This window comes from Peromyscus maniculatus, chromosome 3 (genome assembly GCF_049852395.1).
Source record: "Peromyscus maniculatus bairdii isolate BWxNUB_F1_BW_parent chromosome 3, HU_Pman_BW_mat_3.1, whole genome shotgun sequence".
NCBI classification, from domain to species: domain Eukaryota; kingdom Metazoa; phylum Chordata; class Mammalia; order Rodentia; family Cricetidae; genus Peromyscus; species Peromyscus maniculatus.
The window spans coordinates 51,009,536-51,032,978 of record NC_134854.1 but is presented as its reverse complement, the minus strand read 5'-3'; the positions used below and the strand labels follow the sequence as shown (position 1 = coordinate 51,032,978).

The 23,443-nt window shown below is 44.0% G+C and overlaps 1 protein-coding gene across 1 annotated transcript in view; it reads left to right on the top strand.

Annotated features, from left to right (window-relative positions):
• Positions 1-23,443, top strand: part of Tmem178b (transmembrane protein 178B) — a 394,177-nt gene that overhangs the window by 141,746 nt on the left and 228,988 nt on the right. The window lies entirely within an intron of this gene.

The window sequence follows — 23,443 nt, the reverse complement described above, 5'->3', positions numbered from 1 at the left end:
TCTTGGTATGGGGATATAACTTTGGGGATTTAGTTCCCATTCATCCATGTTGTGCTTTGAATAAAGAAGCATGGGTGAGGTGAAGTGAACTCTTCCCTGCTTTTTTTGCCTTATGTGTTTAAATACCTGGCCTCAAATCTCTGTCTTGGATCTACAAAGCACTAAATTACTCAGAAGCAGGCTTCATACTGGGACACTGGGTTGAATTCAGGCTCTGCTGCATCTTCAGATATTTGACCCCAGGCAAACAGTTTCAAGTTTTTGAACCCAGTACATGTCATCTGAAAAACCGAGGTAGTAATTCCTGCCTGGAGACTTATTATAAGGTTTAAACAGAATAAAATGATTCATGAAAGATCTCTTGGTAACTGCATAAAGTCTGATGCCAACCAATATTAGATGCTTTAATGTCGGAACCAAGGCGGTATCCTAGGCACTGAGGTCCCGATGGGACCCAGGGGAAATGCCTCTGCAATGGCATTTTCACTGATGATCAGGCTCTTCCGTTATACTCAGGGAAGCCTGTGTGCATGGGCCTGGCTTGAAAGGGGCTGTGAGTCGTCTGTTGTGGGTTTGCTGTCTACACAGGTGTGTATACTGGGAGCTCACATCAGGTGTGTATAGCGTAGGAGTGGGAAATGGCTAAGAGTGTTATTTTGTGACAGTGGCGTATTGTGAAAAGAGTTTTAGAGCAGAAAATCCCCGAGTGTTTGAGATCCTCAGTGGGATAGCAGCAGCCCTTAATTTATGAGTTGTATCCAATAAGAATGCTGTTTAGACAGTAACATGCTTCTAAGAGAAGATTTATGTACTCAGTGTCTAAAAAGCAACATTTCTGAGCTCTGAAGACAAAACAATGTTAGTGCATTTGTAGTGAAATCATCTAGGCTCTTCAGAAAGCGTCCGTCTTCCTGCTGCAGCTCAGCCCCGCCTTCCAGGAGGATATATGTATTTTTCATAGGTACTAGGAAAGTGTAAAAGTGTGTTGCAGAGGAGGATCCCGTGAGAATGTTGACTGCTTAGAGAGGGCCTGCTGGAAGGATGCAGATGCGTAGGTGGGGCAGCAGTCTGGGGAGGATGCTCTTTATTTGCAGACACTCCCCTAGTGGTCCACAGGGCTAGCCTTGGCTGTGAGTGTGGTTCTGCACGTTTGAATTGCTTAGTAAGAAGGACCAAAACTGCAGGGTTCTGGGTTGCCTTGCAGATTGCCTCTGAGCTACAGATGGTTTTGGGAGCTGCTCCCTTCCTGCCTCAGGTTATTCCCTGTTTTCCCCTCTTCTGTCCCTAGTATTTAATTCTAGTTTGAACTTGGAGGTCATAGTGAGCCAGGAGGCCTGCACGGTTCCTGGTCATTGCGGCTTCCGTGAAGTAGTTGTTCATGCATTCTGGCCTAGAGGTCTTGAGAGAGAAAATACAGACTTAATGACATCTGGCTTGCTTCTCTATCCTTGCACATATGTCTCAGGTTATACTCCACAGAAGTTAGTATATAATGAGACATTCTTCAATCCCTTCAAACTCAGTATTCTAGTTAACACCATCTAAAGGAACTTCCTGTTGTGATAAGTGTTTGCACTGCCCAACATGGTAGCCACAACCACATATGGCTAGTGAGTGCTTGAGACATGACTACTTCACAAAAAGAGATGAGAGAAGGAGGGTCACTCACTGGGAAGAATGGGAAGAGGCCGGGGGATGAGAGAGAGAGGATACTCTGTGTGTGTGTCAGGGGTGGGGGGGAGATAACCAAAATTTATTATGTACTAGTATGAAATTGTCAAAGAATTAACAAAGAAAAGAGATATGTCTAGTTTAACCAAGAAGCTGAGTTTTAAATTTTATTTGATCTGAGTTCATTTAAATTTAAATAGTCACAGATGGCCAGTGGCTATTGTATTAAACACAGCTATTCCAAATGAGCAATCCTTCCATTTCTTATATAGATGTTACTTCCAAGTTCTAACTTGATCATGCACATATTAAAAGCACATCTTTGTAGGTTACCTAGACACTCTGGCCCTTTTCATGGAGGAGGGAAGAGTGCATATTTCTTTAGGTCCATCAGATCTTGTTTCTGCACTGTACCCTTGGGCTCTTAGTACCCACAACTTCAGAACTCTCTGAGACATTGCTGGTCTTTTCTGACTCCATGAAAGAAAGGAGGAGAGGGAAGAAAAGTCTTGGCATCTATCCATGCCTGATCTAGGCCAGGCTGTCACAAGAAGGTTCTCTGGGAAGTAGTTGCAGAGAGGAGGAGAGTCAGCGTTTTGCAATCTAGGCTGGGATGCATGTGTGATAGCATCCCTTGGGGAGCCCTAGCCTAGGAGTGGCCCTGCACAGTCTCTTGATTCAGGCCGAAATGGCTGGGTCTTGATCCTCCCACACTGGTCACTTCTTAAATATGGGCCATTGAGGGGGGATGATCTGGAGCGTGTGGCTCTCTACGTCTGAGTGACCCACAAAGAGGTTACTACTGGAGGCTGATATGACCCTCCCAGAACCTGGGTAATAGGTCCTGGGGTGAACTGGGCCTGCTCTGTGTCCCAGTGTCCACCGAGGAAGCATTCCTCTGAAGCAATCTGCTGAGCTTTCTAGGAAGGTGACTGAAATGGAAGAGGTAAGGAGCTCCCCAAAGCTTTGGAGAGAGAGGTACTTGGACATGGAGTCCAGGATGCTGTGACTGCAGTCCATGCTCCTCTGCCCACCCACCCTTGAGAGCTCCCCACACCTCACCGGGCAGGCCCATTGTCCTTCTCTTCTCCCAGTGGACCACTCCCCTCCATCTTCAGGCCTTCCCCACCATGCCTGTCCCTCTAAGCCGTTGCCGAGTGTAAATGAGGAAGTGGGCAGGCAGGCAGCACCCCTCCATCTGAGAGCTGGAACATTCCAAAGAAATGGAAGAAAGCTATTTATTTTCCACTCCTCTGTTTTTCTTTTTCATTTAATTACTGGTATCACAACAGGATTTTTTCTATTGCCTTTCATTGCAAATGTATAGTATTTCATCTACATTATGAGCTAAAGAGGCTTTTGTGGACTACCCTAAAAACCCAATCATCATTTATAATAGACAGGACTTCTTTGGAAATGAGTTCTGAATTCTAACTAAGTGACTCACAAATGAGGTTTTTAGAATAGAAAGCTAGAGTTTATGCATCTTTCTACTTTCTAGGCAATTTTGCCTCTGAATGAACTTGCCATCCCCACTCTGCCTACACCTGCCATTCTTAGGAATGGCAGGATTCCCCTTCCCCCAAGGCTGACATGCCCAGCCCCCTTGGCAAAGCTGACTCCCCATTCCCTGTTCTCAGCCCACAACTAGCTGCTGATACAAAATTAATGCATGTCCCTTGATGTGCCCTTTGTGGGCTTATATGAATGAAATACAGAAAGCCAACCAAGGAACATCAAGTGTCCTTGGTGCTAGGGATTTTTCAGTCTCCGCCTCCAGTCTTAGTTCACATTGGTAAAATGAAGCTAATTAATATACATTTCCCTGAGGCTCTTTGCTTGGGCACCTGACACCAAATTAGAAATGAGCAGTTAGAGGTGTGTGTGTGTGTAACCTCTGAAGCCGAGAGGCTGCTAAACACGATATGGAGGTGACACATTTGACTGACATCAACATCTCTATTCCATCCATCACCCCATCACACTGCCTCACTCCCAGAACTTTCAGAGCCTGCCTGGTTGCCATGGAAACTAGGAACTGCAATTGTACACAAGTTACCTCCTCCTCAAAGCTCAGGGGTGCACATCCTCTCAGGAGAATGAGTAGAGGGGAAGGGATGGGTCCCTTCGGGCAGTTGTCCAAAAGTGTGAGAGCAGTGTAATGCTGATGCCAAGTTCCATGCCAGCCCCCTACTCCCACCAGTGTAGTTCCTCCCCACCCCCGCCAGCATAGGCTTGTTAGAGTGTCACACGAGAATTACCACCCTCCTAGCCTGTGTTGCTTTTAGTTTCTACCATTAGAAGCTAAAGGAAAGCTTTTCCTTTCTAGGAAGTTAAATTATTCCACATTGGAAAGAGTAGAGATGTCTGGCTTATGGGTAAGGGTTGAAATCCAGCTACTTGTTTAGCAGAGCTGGGAAATGTACAGTTTAATAAAAACCACTAACCCTGCTCTGTTCCCTCTTGAAATGGGGGTAGAGTGTTTACAAGTTCCAATCAGAGCTGTGTAAAAGGAGCTCTCTTTGGTGGTTCTTAGAATGACCTTGCAGGTCTGGCCTTCACTGCCAGTGACAACTGATGGCATGTGGTGTAGACAGCTTTGGAGGTAGGAGTGGGAGTGACCAGTGAGCATAGAGTCCCTGAGAGACTGAAAGAACAGGGACATGAAATGAGGATGGTGAAGGCCAGAGGATGACAAGCAAAATGCCATCATCACACTCAGAGGAGGAAAAGATAACAGGTCATAACAGCGGCATTTAAAATGGACCCAAATGCATCAATCATTTATTTAAATAAGATGTATTGTGTTTCTACCATTCACCAGGAACTCTTCTAGGCTTTGGATGGAAGAGGCCACAATCCCTACACACATGGAGTTTTCCATCTTGTGCAATAATAATGACCAAATACTGAGTGTTTAGCACAGCTGTGCCAGGAACATGCTATCATAGAAACACCAACTACTATGAGGCACATGCTATATCTGTTTGACAGTCTTTATGATACCTTAGTACAGAGGGGATGGAGGAGACACAACCTGGACTCTGTGAGAAGCCACGGATGGTATTCTAAGTCTCAGACAATGTTTCTGACATAGACTTTTAACAGTGAAATGTGAGACTCCTAGGATAAGGGGTTAAGGCCACTTGCTAAGGAAATGGGTGTACTGATGTGTGAGTAATTAATGTGGGGAGAGCTGGACAAGGTCCACACAAGCTCCTGTGGCGGTTTTGTAACCCTCTTGCAGGTGTACAGTTCCTGGTTCTTACATCTGAGAACCATATTTATCAGTAATGCCTATGGGCAAAGGAGCACTGGAAACTTCTAGAATATAAGCAGTTCTTGATGTATAGGAACTAATTAGATATTTTTGCTGAGCTGATACTTCTTTTCTCATATCCAAAACTAATATTACACTCAAAAGTTAATTGAACCTAGGTGTTTGATATGGCTTGTTGGTTCCAAAATTTTATGTTGACATTTGATTGCAGTTATGCTAACGTTGGAAGGGTGGTGCTGCTAAGAGATATTAGATTATGACCTGATGAAGGGATTTGCCTTTCTCATGGGACTGGATTAGTCTGGTGGTTTGAATAGGTATGGCCCCCATAGACTCACGGGTTTTAATGCTTGGCCTGTAGGGAGTGGCACTGGTTAGGAGGTGTAGCCTTGTTAGTGCAGGTGTGACCTTGCTGGAGGTGGTATGTCATGAGGGGCAGGCTTTGAGGTCTCAAATGTGCTCAAGCTATACCCACTGTGGGACAGTTCACTTCCTAATACCTGTGGATCAAGTTGTAGAACTCTCAGCTCCTTCTCCAGCACCATGTCTGCATGCGTGCCACCCACGATGATGCTAATGGACTAAACCTCTGAAACTGTAAGCCAGCCTCAATTAAACACTTTCATTTATATGCGTTACTGTGGTCATGGTGTCTCTTTACAGCAATAGAAACCTAAACTAAGACAATTAGTTACCACGGGGTGGGTTGTTACCTGCATATGGTGATGCACACCTGTAATTACTGTACTTGGGAGGCTGGAGCAGGAGAATCATAAGGTTCAGGTCAGCTTGGGCTACACAGTGAGACCCTACCTCACCCCCCAAAAATAAATAAAAAGTGCAGGTTATTCCAAAGTAAGGGTGACCCCTGACTCTTGCCTCCTTTGCACATTCGCTTTGACTGTGAATTGAAGTAGCATGAGACCCTCACTGGCACCATGATCTTGGACTAGAATCATAGGATAGGCAAATCATTTTTCTTTACAAATTACTCTATCAGGCATTCCATTATAGCAACAGAAAACGGACTAAGACAAGTCTCTAAGAAATTCATGAAGCATGTAATTTTTGGCTTAGGAGTCTCAAGGATGACCCTTAAGAAATGAAGCAAGTCCACTTTTATCATAGCTATTAGCTGATAAAATTAGTTTTCATATGTGTTTTATTTATATAAATGTAGATACACCAAGACCAAGCCCTTGGTGTTTTTTTCCCTTTCTAGTCAACTGAAAAATATTAAAATTATTTGTGAAAAATAAAAGTTAACTGAAACAATTCCTAAATTCACTCGTTGTTTATGAACTCAGATTTAAGAAATCTTTCCTCTCCTGTTTTTAAAGTGTAATTCTCATCTAGGAGTCATGAGTGGGGAAAGTCAATGATGGCTATCACTCTCGGAAGAAGGGTGCTGCTGTCTTCCTGGGTTGGAGCTGTGAATAATTGAACACAGTTCCAGACTCTCTTTTTCTTTCTTGAGGTTGGGCTTTATAAAAATTGCATGGCAAAGGAATCATAAAGGAGTGGTCCATGTCTTCTATATCAGCTAAAGATCCTCCAGTGTTGTCTCTTAACAACCTCCACAGGCCTCAGGGATTCGGAGTCTCCCTCAGCTGGGGATGACCAACGGGTGGGCAAGACAAGCAAGGGAGGAGCATCCAGGTCTCCCCTGGCTGTGTGGTTTCCCTCGGTCCCTGGGCATCCTTCAGGAAGTGCATGGACGGAGCACTGTCTCCACATTCATTACCCATCAACTTAGTCATCATTGTTGGCCTCATCATTAAGTATTTATGGGTTGCTGAGTGAAAGGCAACGGTTGAACAGATGGGGCACCCCTTTCAGAAGCCTCCCAAGACTATCTAATGCACCTCCTTCTCTGGGATGGAGTCTCCCGAGACAGAAGCTCTAAGCATGAGTTAATTGGTTACAATTGGCATTGTTTGTTTTGAGGGGAGGAGAATACCTGATTGCACTTTAAGAATTTGTGAATGTAGTTTGAAAGATGCTATGGTTCTTTCCCCCCTCACGTGTCTGTGTATAAAGTACATATAGTTTCTGGCTAGAATTCAACTTGGGGGACCAAAAAAAAGAGTGTGTGTGGGTGAAGCAAATAAGACTTGAAAGCCTATGGACTAAGGCTGAGTTAATTGAAGAGGTGTCAAGGAGTTTGCAATGTAACAGTAAATCCAATTAATTTTGGGAAGAAGAAGAGCATTTGAGACAGATGTCATCCTTCAGTGCCACTCTGGAAAGCAAGCATTTAGCCATAATCTGACTCCTTCGGATCTCTGGGTTCAATCCTTCCCTTCAAACTTTTACCCCAGTCCACTGAGTAGTGAGAGAACCTTCCTCTCTTCCTCGTTGTCTTCATGTCTCTGTGCCTCTTATATCATCACCTTCTTCCTCCATCATCTTGCTTTTCCTGATTATCAACTAAGACATGATTATTATAGAAAATTATAATAGAAAAATAGAAAAGAAGAGGAAAAGAATCACTCAACTTGTCACCATCAACAAATGAATAACTGTGCATGGAGTAAATCCATTTCTTCTATAGTAAAAATAATATTTCATATTTAATTTTGTGTCCCATATTTTATTTATAAGAAGAATTATATGATTGATAAATATTTCCCTGTGTCACCAAGACTTTTCATAAACATAACTTTAATGGCTTCACAATATTCTACCATATGGATGCATATAACTTGTTTAGCCTTTCCTATAAAGTTAAATATTTACATTAGCTACTTCTGAGTGACTATAATGTTATAGTGAATAATACTTGTGAATGAATGGTTATAATTCTGATAATTTGTTTAGGATAAATGCTGAGAATAAGAACCATTGCATCAAATTATAGAAGTATTTATGTTAGGTTCATTAAAATTTTTTTATATTTATTTTATGCATGTGAGTGTTTTGCCTGCATGCATGTGTGCACCACATGTATGCTTTATGTCCACAGAGGCCAGAAGAGAGCATGGATCCCCTGGAACTGGAGTTATAGATGACTGTCAGCCATCATGTGGGTACTGGGAATGGAACATGGGCCCTCTGCATAAGCAACAAGTGTTCTTAACCACTAAGATCTCTCTCCAGCCTCATTTTTTTGATTTTTGATAGATAATGCCAAATTGCTTTTTAGAGAGGTTGAGTCAGTTTATGGTCTTATCTAGTTTATCTACATTGAAAATCCCTTTTCTACCTTGACCTATGCTTATTCAATTGATGTAGAGTAATTGAGTTTTGAAAGTTTCATTCCTATGATTATGACAAGAGTTGAATTTGAGGCATTACAACCATGTGCAGGTCTCTGCTCTCTTGTCAACATCTCCGAGTAAGCCAGGCACACTCAGTTAAGCACCTTAAGCTTCTTTGCTATTGTCTGGGTCTGTTGACCCAGGACCACATTTCTGAGTTCAAGGAATGAACAACAGGACTGCCAAGGAACTTAGAAATGAATCTACATTTTGCAATTTGTGCAAAAATGTAATTAGATTCATTCTCCAGAGGTAATCCATTAATGTAATCAATGATTGTAGTTACTCAGAATGTAACCCTAAGAAAAATTGTAGATGCCTCGTAAAAATAAACACTTGCTTAGTAAAACAATCCCACACCCAGTGCCAGCCATTTCTGTATTTTCTTTTTATGTTTGATGTGGCGTCTCCTCTGTAACATTATTTTCTAGGGATAGAAGCAAGGTCTGATCCTTGGATGGCAGAAGTTCTCTTTAGATGCCTCCTTACATGATGGGGAGCTGCTAATGGCTGATGGGCCTACAGAGTGTCATGGCCCTTATCCTGCACAGTTCGCCTACAGCTGGCTGGCAAGTGCGTCACATGATTGACTATAGCAATTAGTCAGCATTGCTTTGTTCATACAGCTCAGCTCTTTGTGTGTGTGTGTGTGTGTGTGTGTGTGTGTGTGTGTGTGTGAGAGAGAGAGACAGAGAGAGACAGAGAGACAGAGAGAGACAGAGAGACAGAGAGAGACAGAGAGACAGAGACAGAGAGACACAGAGAGACACAGAGAGAGAGACAGAGATAGAGACAGACAGACAGACAGACAGACAGACAGAAACAGACAGAGACACAGAGAGGCATGTGCGGAGGTCAGGGGATACCCCGTGGGCATTGGTCCTTACCTTTTCATCTTGTTGAGACATTGTATTTTTGCTGCTTTGCACATAGGCCTGTGAGCGTCTGGCCCTTTTCCTGTCTCCACCTCTCATTTCTCTGTAGGAATGTGTCTGGCTTTTACAGGGGATCTGAATTTAGGTTGTCAGGTTTGCACCACAACTGCCTTTACCCACTGAGCCACCTCCCCAGCTCCCACAGCTCGACTTTAAAACAGAAGTGACAGGCTAGGGAGATGTGCCAGTGGGCAAAATGTCTACCACGCAAGTGTAAGGACCTGAGTTTGAATCTCCAGAACCTACTTTGGGCCAGGCATGACAGTCCATGTCTGGAGTCCTAGTGCTCTCAAGGTAATATGGGAGACTCTCTGAAGCTCAAGGGCTAGCCTGAGCTATGCAGTGGTGGACAACAAAGAGATCCTGCTTCAAACTGAAAAGTGAGGATCAACACCCATGTGTGGCAGCACGAACATACCCACATTCACACACACACACACACACACACACACACACACACACACACACACACACACGTCATATACATGCACACATTGTTCACACAGAAAGGGACAAAAGGATCAAGTAGCAGTTTAAGTGTGAATGAAGCACACCTAATAACTGGCTCATTGTAAACTTAGGGGCTCAGCTGCTTTGCTTCTTCCTTCTCTAGCTTGAGTTTTTCTTTTTCCAGAAGGTTTCCTCTCACTGTGTGGTGTTCATGGCTCTTCAGCCATTCTGCCCGTGGCAGCAGGCAGGCCCATGCCTCATTAGGGGCCTGGCTCCCTGCTACAAGGCCTGTTGGGGCCCAGCAGCCCTGAGCAGAGGACTAGTAATGAAGGCGTAATATAGCTCAGCTGAGGAAGCCCGAGGTTACTGACTGGGCCCTGCTGAGAGCTGCCCTCTATAAATAACAGCCAGAGGGCACTAGATGATGTCAGTTCCTTGAGTTGGAAAAGTCTTCTGCGAATTGGAGCAGATGGAGGGAGAACATATTGATTCAGATATGGCCATCCTGGAGGAGCCTACCCATTCTGAGGTGGGATCCCTGTCCCATCTCATTTCCATCCTCCTCTCTCCCAGGTGAGTTATAGACACCACTTGTGTGCATGCAGTAAGCATACTTTCTGTTTACATCGTCATTATGTTTGGCTTTGCTTTCTTACCCTAGGAAAAGGACATGTTTTATTCATCTTTCAAATCCAATGTCTTGCATGATATGGTATCAACACACAATAGGAAGGAGAGACTTGTGAAAATCCCAGATTCTTGATCTGCCAGTCCCAATGACTGGATCAAAATCCATTCATTTGTCTAGTTGTTTTTCATTAATTAGTTTATCCCTGGACACGCTTACACACGTGTGTAATACATTCTGGTTACACTGGCCACCCTTCCCACCCTTATTCCCTTTCTCCCCACCAAGCTGACCTTCTTCCAACAAATCCCCTCCCACTATTACATCTTGCTATGTGTTTTGGTTCTGTTTGCTACCCGCTAAGTTAACCAGTCCTCACGCCTCACCCCTCCACACGAGCAGGGGTGTGAGCTGTTCCCCGGAGCCCAGATGGGTAACTCATTAGTGGTTACATCACTGAAGACAAGGACTCCTCTCCCGAAAGTCAGTCAGGGATGGTGGGATGGCTAAACAGGTGAGGGCACTTGATGTTAAGCTTGACAACCTGAGTTCAATCCCCAGACCCCACATGGTAGAAGAGCCAACTTCTGCAAGTTGTACTCTGACCTCCATTTATATGTCCCAAATACCCACATAAAAATGTTTTTTCAAAAAAGCAACACAAAATCTTTTTTTTAATTATTATTGATTTATGTATATGAGTGCTTTATCTACATGTACAACTTTATGCCAGGAGAGGGCATCAGATCCCACTAGAGATGGTTGTGAGTCACCATGTGGTTGCTAGGAGTTGAACTCAGGACCTCTGGAAGAGCAGGCAGTGCTCTTAACCACTGAGCCATCTCTTCAGCCCCATGCAACACAAAATCTTAACCAGACTTAGTAATTTGTATTTTAACAAGTCTTGAAGATTCTGTGCACTAGCTTAAGTTGTATGGGTCCCAACCTAGGGATGGGATATTGACCTCCTTTGGAGCAATGGTCCTTTACTATTCTCCTAAAGGTGGTTTGGCCAGCTGACACTAAGAGAAGGTGTGTAGTTATATTTTAAGACCGTGATAGGAGTTGTTGGGCATAAAATATGAATAGTGCATAACATCTGTCCTTTTTTGCTTAAAATCCAAAAGTATGTATATTCACATACAAGTCACTTCATAAAGGATATCTCAGGGCAAACCAAAGGCCAAAGATGGGCATAAGGAGAGATCATTTTATTGAGGTTAGGATGATCCAGTGAGCATTTTTTTGGGAGGCAGATTCAGACTGGGTGGGCTTTGAAGAGTGGATGACGTTGACAGGTCTGGGTGGGAAGTAACGACTTCTGAGACGAAACAAGAACTTGAGCAAAGCTCTGAGGGTGATGGCGCTGGAAGTCTGAGCTGGGAGGGAGGCGCCTCGTAAGACTAGAATGGAGGGTGGAGGAGCTTTACCGTGGGAGAAGAGGTCAACACAGGATTGAAATTTAGACACCTCAGGATTTTGTTGGTCAGCACTTGCTAGTAGGATTAGACCTTGTCACATTTTCTGATCCAGAATCGGGCCCAGGAGTTTGACCCTCACATTTTCTTGTACCTGGTTAATAATTCCCATGTGATTCTCAGACCCGAATCTCCCCCAAATAGCTCTGTGCCACTGCAATATTCTGTGTGGCTGCTTTGATGCCAGAGAGGGCTAACCAAGAAAGAAACGGTTTACCCAGTTCTTATTGTCCGTGCAGACATGGAGGGTGAGTATCCACGCCAGTGGGCGACACAAAAGGCATCTATATTTGGCTTCAAAACACATGATGTGATTGCTGGCAGCAGGAGCAGCAGCACATTTAACTTCCTAATTAGGCAAATATTCAAATGAGCTGGCACTCTCTGAACGCATGCCACCCAACCCTAAGGCTGTGTAAAAAGAAACCCAATGATCAGTTTTCATTATTTCTTATTACTGACATTAATACTAGTTAGAACACTCAGGGTTAGCATTAGGAAGTTCCCATTACAGTGGCTTCTGCAGCAAATGAGTTTCTGTCTTCACGTCTTTGTCACTGGCTTTTCACTAAGCCGGTGACAACTGCCAACTGCTACCACATGTCAGAATCATTGAATAAAGACTTTTATTTATTGCAGTCAGGGGAATGTTATTATATTAGTAATGGTTTCCTGGTTGCTGTAGAATATTTGTTCAAAGCATGGCTTCTTTTCTTTTTTTTTAAGATTAAAAAAATTAGACACTATTTTTTTTATTATTTTATTTTATTTATTTTATTTTACAATACCATCCAGTTATACATATCAGCCATGGGTTCCCCTATTCTCCCCCTCCCACCCCCTCCCCTTACCCCCAGCCCACCCCCCATCCCCACCTCCTCCAGGGCAAAGCCTCCCCCGAGGACTGAGATCAACCTGGTAGACTCAGTCCAGGCAGGTCCAGTCCCTTCCTCCCAGACTGAGCCAAGCATCCCTGCATAAGCCCCAGGTTTCAAACAGCCAACTCATGCAATGAACACAGGACCCGGTCCCACTGCCTAGTTGCCTCTCAAACTGATCAAGCCAATCAACTGTCTCACCTATTCAGAGGGCCTGATCCAGCTGGGATCCCCTCAGCCTTTGGTTCATAGTTCATGTGTTTCCATTCATTTGGCTATTTTTTTCAATCATTGAGTAAAACTGAAATTTATTATAAGCCACAGTCGTCCTAGAGACCTCCATGCTATATATATAGCCTCCATGGTTCTATGGGTTGTGGTCTGATTGTTCTTTGTTTTATATCTAGAATCCACTTATGAGTGAGTACATACCATGACTGTCTTTCTGGGTTTGGGTTACCTCACTCAGGATGATTTTTTCTAGTTCCATCCATTTTCCTGCAAATTTCATGCTTCCATTGTTTTTCTCTGCTGAGTAGTACTCCATTGTGTATATGGACCACATTTTTTTCATCCATTCTTCCATTGACAGGCATCTAGGTTGTTTCCAGGTTCTGGCTATTACAAATAGTGCTGCTATGAACATAGCTGAGCATGTATCTTTATGGTATGAATCAGCATTCCTTGGGTATATGCCCAAGAGTGGGATGGCTGGGTCTTGAGGTAGTTCGATTCCTAATTTTCTGAGAAACCGCCATACTGATTTCCACAGTGGTTGTACAAGTTTACATTCCCACCAACAGCGGAGGAGTGTTCCCTTTGCTCCATATCCTCTCCAACATTGACTTAGACACCATATATATATATATATATATATATATATATATATATATATATATATATATATATATATGGTTTTTTGAGACAGGGTTTCTCTGTGTAGCTTTGCGCCTGTCCTGGATCTCACTCTGTAGCCCAGGCTGGCCTCGAACTCACAGAGATCCGCCTGCCTCTGCCTCCCGAGTGCTGGGATTAAAGGCGTGCGCCACCACCGCCCGGCTAGACACTATTTTTTAATGTGTATTTTTGAACATATTCACAACCCTCCCTCCAACTCCTCCCATAATTATCCTCTCCATTCTCACCTTCCTTTTCATCCAACTTGAGATTTCTTCTATTCCCTAATGGAACCCAGTTTGTGTGCAACTAGTCTTGGGAGGCCTTGGCATGTGGTCGGCCTACAAGGGTCACATAGCTACACAAAACTGACTTTGACTCCCAGCAGCTAACAAATGCCAATAGTTTTTAAATTGTGTGTGCGTGTGCGTGTGCGTGTGCGTGTGTGTGTGTGCGTGTGTGTGTGTGTGTGTGTGTGTGTGTGTGTGTGTATGTGTGAAAGTGTGCACATGTGCATGTGGACTGCAGGAGCCCATGGAGGCCAGAGGCATTGGGTCCCTAGAGCTGGAGCTGGAGTTACAGTCAGTTGTGAGTCTCCTGACACGTATGCTTGGAATTGAACTCAGGTTCTCTGCCAGGGCAGTTCACACTCTTCCCACTGGGCCACCTCTCTAGCCCCTCAAAGCATGATTTTGTAGCTGTGTGGTGGTGTATGCAGCAGTCTAGCAAAAGGCACTCCTGGTTTTAATTCCATTTTGAACTTTAGTTTCCAGTAAAGAACAGTCGGATGTAAATTATGGCTTGTACTCTACACCAGAATGCAGGCAGAACAGAATTTATAACCATCAATAAAAGCATTCATCTTTAAGTTATTAATTTAATAATGGAATTTTATGGCTAGAAGTGACATTTGAGATCATCTAATCTAACTTTATCAATTTTTGTCATGAGGCCCAGAGGACATTAAGAAACTTCAAGGGAAAATGCTAAATGTGTTTCTATGGGGCACCAACTAGCTAAGGATAAAAAGAGTACATTTGTTATACAAACGGCAACCCCCCAGAAGCCCCCTGTGGTTAATTAAAAACAGGAGATTATTATATATATTTTAGTCACCATACTTCATAGGCATACATGATGGACTGAGTCCTAGGAAATTTCAAGGTACTCCTTAAGCCTTAGGATGCCGTGACTAAGAGCAGGCATGGCTCTGTCCCCACAGATCTTTTATGTGTTCTCAGCTATCAGCCTGTCTGCTGGTTTGGGGTCAGTCCTAGGTGTGTGATATGCCTTAAATGTGTGCACTTTATGTTTCTTCTCCCAGTGAGAACAAACGCAAGAACGCAAGAGGAAATTTCTTCTATCAAGAGATGTGAGAAAAAAGAACCAGCCCAGAGCTGCTATGTTGTTCCTTGATTCCAGTTTCTAAATATTCTGAGATGTAAACCCAACAAATGGTTCCCAGGAGTTCGATCCCTGTGAATGCTGGGAGATACAGGGTGGAGAAAGTCCAGGGTTCAAGGAGCATTGCTGTTACGAAGGAGGGAACTTGAACGGTTTTCCCAGCATTATTGACCAAACCATTCCCCAGTTCAAGATGTTGCAGAAGTTAGGCGAAGAAAATCAGAGAAAAGGAAAGTTGGGAATGGGAGAGGAGAAGGCAGATCTCTCTCTCTCTCTCTCTCTCTCTCTCTCTCTCTCTCTCTCTCTCCTTTCTTCCCTCCCTCCCTCCCTCCCTCCCTCCCTCCCTGCCTCCCTCCCTCCCTGCCTCCCTCCCTCCCTGCCTCCCTCCCTCTATCCCTCCCTCTCTCCCTCTCCTTGCATGTATGTGTATGTACTATAGGCTCCCAGACCCTCTGAGAAGGTCTCCAGAAGCCTTGAGTAGTTTCTGCCCTCTATTCTTGCTTACAGAACACAAACACATATAACCCACAGGAGTTGTAGACAGGAGAATACCAGGACACCACAGTTTTGGAAGTAGAGGACAGTCAAGCTAAGCCTACTTCCTGTAGCCACCATCCTCTGCAAAATATATGTGGTAGTTTAAGAGGATTGTCTGTGTTCCTTTTTAAAGAGGAATTGATGCACAGGGGATATGGAAGGAGCTTGGATGAAAAGAAAGAAGCTGATTAGAAATTCCTCAAGAATGAGAAGTCAGTGTGAAAACTATTAAACAAAATGAAACAATAGGTGTCTGACTCTGATAGGGGAAAGACTTTCTAAGTTTAAGGGTGGTTATAAAGGACGAGACTGATAAGCCAGTCCATTTACAGATAAAAAGAATCACGCATACCAAAAGTTAATAAAATTTGGGGCTGAAGAGATGACTCAACAGTCAGGAGCACTTGTTGCCCTTGCAGAGGACCCAGGTTTGATTCTCAGCACCCACACGGTAGCTCACAACCATCTGCCACCCCAGTTGCAAGACACCCAACAAGTACGCATGTGATACACATCCATGTATGCAGGCAAAACACTCATACACATAAAGTAAAATAATCCAAACATTTTTAATATTTATTAAAATAAAAGCAAAGAAACTGGAAAATATTTATAACAAACAAGATAGACCAAAGGTTGACTTCCTGGCTATGATAAGAGGGCATGTGTGGTGGTTCATTCTTCTGGCAATTTGACTGGATTTGGAATCACCTAGGAGACACACTGTAGGTGTGGGAGTTTCCAGAGAGTTTTAACTGAGAAGGGAAGACCCATCCCGAGCAGGGGGAGCATCTTCCACGAGTCTGGGACTCAGAGTGACTAAAAAGGAAGAAACCAGCTGAGCAGGCAGCATTCATCTCTCTCCTTCCTGACTGGAGATGCAATGTGACCAGCCACCTCATGCTCCCACCATGCCTTCCTGCCATGGTGGATGGTACCTTCCACCTGCAGACCAAAATAAGCGTTCTGTTCCTTAAGGTATTGTCAGGTGTTCTGCTACAGCATGAGAAAATTAATTAATACAACATACAGGTAGATATAAAGTCTGATGAATCAATGCCTAAGGGACACGAGCAGGTTGTAAGGAGAAGTTGACATTTCCAACAGACATGAAAAATGTTCCTATTTGCCAAGAGATCTGATGTGCAACTGATACATATATTAAGAGCATACTTTTTCCCCCTAATGAAATTTCACTCATTGTGGTATACTGGTATAACTTTATTTGAAATCAATTTGGCTATATCTGTTGAGTCTTAGAATGTTCGTACCCTTTCAGTAAGTAATTTCAGTTAAGGTTCTATCTGCTAAAGAGATAATCTGAAGCACACAGCAAGTTTTATATTTAAATTGTTCACCATAAAAATTGACAGCGATTTTAATGCTGAAAAATTAAGGCAATGGTTTAACAAAGTATGGCTCTTTTGTAAGTATACTGTAACCATTAATATGATAGAGGGTAGACAGGAAGTACCTATATACTGAATATTTGTTGAAAATAATGGAACATATACAGATTATCCATCTAACTATGATATAACTCTGTACACAAAAACATGGAAAGGAGCTGTAGGAGGGTTGGGGAGATGGTTCAGTGTATAAAGCACTTGCCACACAAGCCTAATGCATAAATTTGATTCTGAGAGCCCAACACAATAGAACACGTGTGTTGGAACCCTGGCGTGCCACTCCTGGGAGAAGGGAGTGTGAGACAGGAGAATGACTAGAAACTCACAGGCCAGTTAGCCTGGTTTATAGAGAAGTGAACAAGAGAGACCCTGTCTCAAATAAATTGGAAGATGAAGATTGGTACCCAAGGTTGTCCTCTGACCTCTGCATGTGTGCCTCAGTACATATGTGCCCACACTCACACATGTTCACACACACACACACACACACACACACACACACACACACACACACACACGCCTCACACACGCACATACACAGAAAAAAGAAGAAAGGAAAAGAAAAAGATTGCAAGGAAAGAAATAAAAATGTAAACAGTGGCTATTTCTAGGTGGTGTGATTATGAGTGGGTTTATTATAAAAAATTTTTAATGTACAGGACTTTGGACTACATGTATGCCTGTGTACCAAATACATCTTGGTGCCTTTGGTGGCCAGACGAAATTTCCTGGAACTGGTCACAGACTATTGTGAGCCACCACATAGATACTGGAAATCAAACTTGGGTCATCTGGAAAAGCAGCCTGTAATTTTGGTTGCTGAGCCATCTCTCCAAACCCATGAGTGGCTATAAAAAAGAATTTAAACAGTATTTATCCTTGTGTGTACAATTTGTTAAAGAACAATAACAACACTCTCAGAGACCTTATTTTAAAATCCAGGGCAGGAGGAAGTAAGTAGGGTTGTAGTCAGAACAGAGCTGGGGAGCAGGATGATTTGGGAGAATCTCATTCTGAGAACCGAAGTAACAAGCTGGACGGTGACGACAGAAGGTACCTTATGCCTCAGGCATTCGTTCTGTGTCCTGGTGGCTGATCTCCCTTCATTATAGTCTACAGAGCCAGCTCAGTGGGGGGCAGTGTTGAGATAAAGACTGGGGTCTCAAGGGCCTGGGAGAAGAGGCCACGGGGAGCCTCAGAATACTGTCTAAAGGCTGCACTCAGGGTCTCTATTGTCAATATGTCCTCCAGATGTTCTGGAAAATACCTGTGCTATGGAACTAAAGGGTCAGGGGGAAGTGAAGCAGGCAGGGAAGTGGAAGTCCGGAGAAGAATTAAACATGTGGAAAAAACAGGAGCCCAGAAGAACCATTGCTGAGAGAGAAATCACCCCCTTCCGTGGTGGGAGGGACGAGGGATGGGAGAGCTGAAGTAGGATTAGGATGCCTTTGCTGTTCTAGTTGGCGCCATGAACCTGGGAGAGCGGGGCCTAAATATGAGGCAGACTAAAGTCTCATGCAGTAGACCACTTTATTCAGGTTATCAGGCAATTTATGCTCTGAGGGTGAAGAAGAATCAAAAAAGTAAGGTGTTCCATCACAAGGACAAATCGCATGTGGCAAAAACATGTTTTTCCACTGAGGCACATGAGTAACAGCTGCTGAAGAGAACTCGCTCCTCTCTGCTACACCTGGGAGGAGCATGAAAACACATTCCAAGAACAGGTCTGTGTTTTGAAGAAACAGAGGTCACAAGACTCTTGTTGTTTTCTTGGAGTTTTCTCACAAGCACTCTGAGTTCTCACAGGACTCCATTCTCAGACTGTTCCGAACTGGGAAACAGAAAGGAAGCTGGGCAGCACCCTGTGGAGAGGCCTTTGAGAGTCATCTGACCTGGCCACAGTTTGTGTCAACAACATAAGCCTGCATCTTCTTATACAGCCTCCCTGTGCCCACATTGAGGGTGCTGTTGGGAGTCTGAGTGGTTAGGGGTGAAATCTGTGGTCAAGGAATGGAATGAAACTAATTGGCCCCTGTGGGATAGCCGAAGTTTCCATTTTTGGACGTACTAGTAAAAAACTCTAAATAGGCAAGCCAGCTAGAGCCAGCCAGAGCCAGCCAGAACCAGTACAGGGGTAGTTAGGACTTTTCCCTTCTGCTCATCACTGAAGGGATTGCTAAATATTTCACAATTGTCATCATAGCTAAGAGCCTGCCGCAGCCTCCCCCCGCCCCTCGTGTGTGTGTGTGTGTGTGTGTGTGTGTGTGTGTGTGTGTGTTGTGCATGTGCATACACATACTCATTTGCTCTAACCTGTTTTCCACATTGGTAGCGTTAGATTGACCCAGAAGCAGGTGTGGAATTGAGTTTCACATGCAGAGATTTTTTTTTGGCGTGTCCTGGAGAGGCCGTATTGGGCAGAGGGAACAATGAAGGGCAATGGAGCTTTAGTGAAGACCACAGCCAGACCCACAGCAAGCCCAGGAGCTGGACCTGGCCCCAGAGTTTCCCAGACTGGGGTACCTAGCTGGCCTTTGCCCCGTCGTGGAGTGTAGGCTGCTGTCTAGAATAGTCTAGGCAGCTGCTCTTAGTCAGGGATGATTCCTAGGGCTCCATGATGATTCTCAGCTAAACGACACCAGGACAACTGGGCTCAATGATGTTAGAATCAAAATCTCAAAACCCACGACATACTAAGATATCAGACTACACAGACAGAAGCCAATCTTCTCTGTCTCATGGTTGACAACGCGTTCTATTTTACTAAGTTTAAAATCTTAATGGTTTTCTCTTACAAACGATAAGACTTTTTGAAGTTACAAATTTTGCCTTATTCCTTGTTTGATTTTTCAATACAGTATCTCATTATGTGGCCCTAGTGTCTCTCATCTCTGCCTCCTGGGGATTGGATTGAGGACATTTATGGGCATGGCTACCATATCTGTCACATTTTACTTTTTTTTTGTTTGTTTGTTTTTCAAGACAGGGTTTCTCTGTGTAGCTTTGCACCTTTCCTGGAACTCACTTGGTAGCCCAGGCTGGCCTCGAACTCACAGAGATTCGTCTGCCTCTGCCTCCCGAGTGCTGGGATTAAAGGCGTGCACCACCACCGCCCGGCCACATTTTACTTTTAAGATTATTTAGTGTGTGTGTGTGTGTGTGTGTGTGTGTGTGTGTGTTGGTCTGTGTGTCGCGGCATGGGGATCAGAGGACAACATGCAGGAGTAGGTTCTCTCCTACCATGTGGGTCCTGGGAATTGAACTCAGGTTTTCAGGCTTGGCAGCCGGTGCCTTTACCCAGTGAGCTCCAGCTCCAGGTGTTTGTAAATTCCCTGGCAGGGGTGCTGGGTCCCACTTTCTGCCTCGATGGTTCTTCCCAGTGGGGAAGCCCGTGGAAGGCCCCTCCCTGAGCTGAGAATACTGACTTGTTCTTTGAGAGCCCCTTTGTGCTGAAGAAGGCTCCCGCCTTTCTGTTTCATCTCATCCTGGGAGAAGAAGTGTAGATTAATTACAGTCCATCCAGCTCCTCGACTGCCAAAGCTCTAGCAGGATTTGGGGGTGCACAGTGATAGAGGTTTCCACCAGACCTTTTAAAATAGCTTTGCCTTGTCTCCTCTGGGATAACACTGTCCAATAGAAACCCTTGAGCTACACTTATAATTTAAAATTTCCCTCTAGACATATTTTAAAAAAGAAATAAGCAAATTGAAAAATGTATTTTTACATCCTATATATCCCAAAATATCACTGTTTCCGTGACTAATGCAAAGCATTATTATTTCTGTGTGCATGTATGTACATGTTTGTATTGTGTTTGTGTATGTGTGTGTTACGTGTATGTGTATACTTGTGAAGTCTAGTGTTCTTTCTCCATTGCTCCTTCCTCTTGTCCTTTGAGGTAAGGTCTCTCACTGAACCCGAAGGTCACAGATTTGGCTAGACTGGCTGGCCCCAAGTTGTTGGACCCTCCTGTCTCTGCCTCCTCAGCACTAAGATTACAAGAGCTAATATGCCTAGTTCTTCCCCCTACTCCTGCTCTTTATCATCTTACACCCCAATCACAGTTTCCTCTCCCTCCTCTCCCCCACCTCCTCCTACTCCTCAGCCACTCCTCCTCTGTTTCTATTCAGAAAAGGATCAGACTTCCCATGAATATCAACAAAACATGACATATCAAGTTGCTATAAGACTATGCACCAGCTGGGTGGTGGTGGCGGCGGCGGCGGCGGCGGTGGCGGCGGCGGTAGTAATCCCAGCACTCGGGAGGCAGAGGCAGGTGGATCTCTGTGAGTTCGAGGCTAGCCTGGTCTACAGAACTAGTCCAAAGCTACAGTGAAACCCTGTCTCGAAAAACCAAAAAAAAAAAAAAAAAAAAAAAAAAAAAAAAAAAAAAGACTAAGCACCTTGCCTTGTATTAAGGCTGGGCAAGGCAACCCAGTATGAGGAATAGGGTCCCAAAAGCCAGTAAAAGAGTCAGAGACAGCCGGGCAGTGGTGGCGCACGCCTTTAATCCCAGCACTCGGGAGGCAGAGCCAGGCGGATCTCTGTGATTTCGAGGCCAGCCTGGGCTACCAAGTGAGTCCCAGGAAAGGCACAAAGCTACACAGAGAAACCCTGTCTCGAAAAACCAAAAAAAAAAAAAAAAAAAAAAAAAAAAAGAGTCAGAGACAGCCCCTGTTCCTATTATTAGGAGTGCCACTAAAGGACCAAACTATACAACTGTCACATATATGCAGGGGCCTAGGTCAGTCCCAGGCAGGCTCCCTGGTTGTTGGTTCTCTCTGTGAGCCCCTGTGAACCCAGGTTAGTCATTTCTGTGGATTTTCTTGTGGTGTCCTGACCCCTCTGGCTCCTATAATCCTTCCTCCCTCTCTTCAGGAGGATTCCCTGAGCTCAGCCTAATGTTTGACTGTGGGTCTCTGCATTTGTTTCCACCAGTTGCTGGGTGAAGGCATTATGACTTTGACATACTTTTCCCTACAGTTGTGTTTGGTTCTATCCTAGGTCTCTGTCATTCAGCCTCTGGGTCCTCCTGCTCCAGGCAGTATCAGGAGGGGGCTCACTCGCTCACTCTTGTGGCAGGGGTCTCAGGCTGGACCAGTCACTAGTTGGCCACTCCCACAATCTCTACACCACCTTTATTCCAGCACATCCCATAGGGAGGACAGAGTGTAGGTTGAAGGTTCTGGGGCTGGGTTGGTGTCCCAAACCCTCCTCTGTGCCTAGCTTTTCCTTGAGTGCTTCTGATTGAACTCAGGTTCTCAGACTTGCATGACAAACACTTAACCAGCTGAGTTAGTCCCTAGCCCTGGTGCCCAAAATTATTAATGAGATATTTTTCATTCTCTATTGGTGCTAAGTTTTTACAATCAAGTTACAATATATTTTATACTGGAAATGCCTCCAAATTTGTATACCAAGTTTTAACCCAAAATTCTTCATCCATATTTGGTTTGTAAAACTTAATAATTGAAAATGTGTATTCATATACGGTTGTACTTCTAAACATATTTAAAAGTTTTTAGGTAACTATTTTGAGTGCAGGAAAAGAAGTTTGTTCTGTTTAATATTCCTATCTGTATTATGATGTTGGTTTATTGTTGAAAGAACTGATTTGACATTGAAGCAGAATGAAAAGTGGTCCTGTCCAATGGAGTCATGCTTAGTGGAAAAAGACCTCACACAGCTTTGCTTTTTAAATTTAAATTTAAGTTTGATGAACATTTATAGGTTTACTTACTTTAAAAAAATCACAGTAGCCACAATTCAACTAATGAGTCACCACATGGGGCTTCTTTAGAGTCTTTTAAAGTATTGTTGAATCACAACGATCACAGTATACATGGGACAATAGAGACTTGATCACAGCATCTCTCTATGTGGCTGTCCTGGTGGTGGTGGTGGGGTGTGTATCTTCCTTAACAGCTTTCCCAAGTCTTCATCAGGCTTGATAACATTGTTTAGCTTTTAATTGCTCTGGCTTTTGTTGTTAGCCTTTCTGATGCCGTTTTTTTCCACTTCACTTTTTATTCAGACTTTTGGCTTTTCTTTTCATCTCTGGTTTTTCTAAAGAAGTCACCAAATGTTTGTATGTTTTCTAATTCTTTCTGATATCAGATAGCTTTGAGTTCCCAATAATTAAAATGGGAGAGAGTAAACTTTTCATATGAGGCTGGATTTACCTCTTTTTCTACAAGTTGCTGACTTACAAAGGGAAAGCTTTGCCCTTGCTACTGAGCTCACAGAGGTCCACGGGAACACTGGGCTTTTACTGGGAGGGATGCTGGGTGGACACTTACTTTGTCCTCTGACCCCAGCAATCAGATTCTTGTTCAAGAATAAACAGAAGAACCCAGGTGGCTCCACCCTCCTGTCACTCTGTCCTTTCTGCTTTATATGGTCATAGTTGCTATGGGGAGTAAGAAGGACATATCTTAGACAAGGAGGCGACATGTTTATGAGGCTGTAGGAACGCCACCAGAGGGTGCTGGATGATGTCACTGGATGAGGATGAAGGTGGGGGCAAGTTCCTTAGTTAACGAGGGTCGGAAAAAGTGTGACCTTGGCCAAGCTGCGGGCCTTGCAGGCCTCCGCTTTCCTTTCCACTGTTGAAATC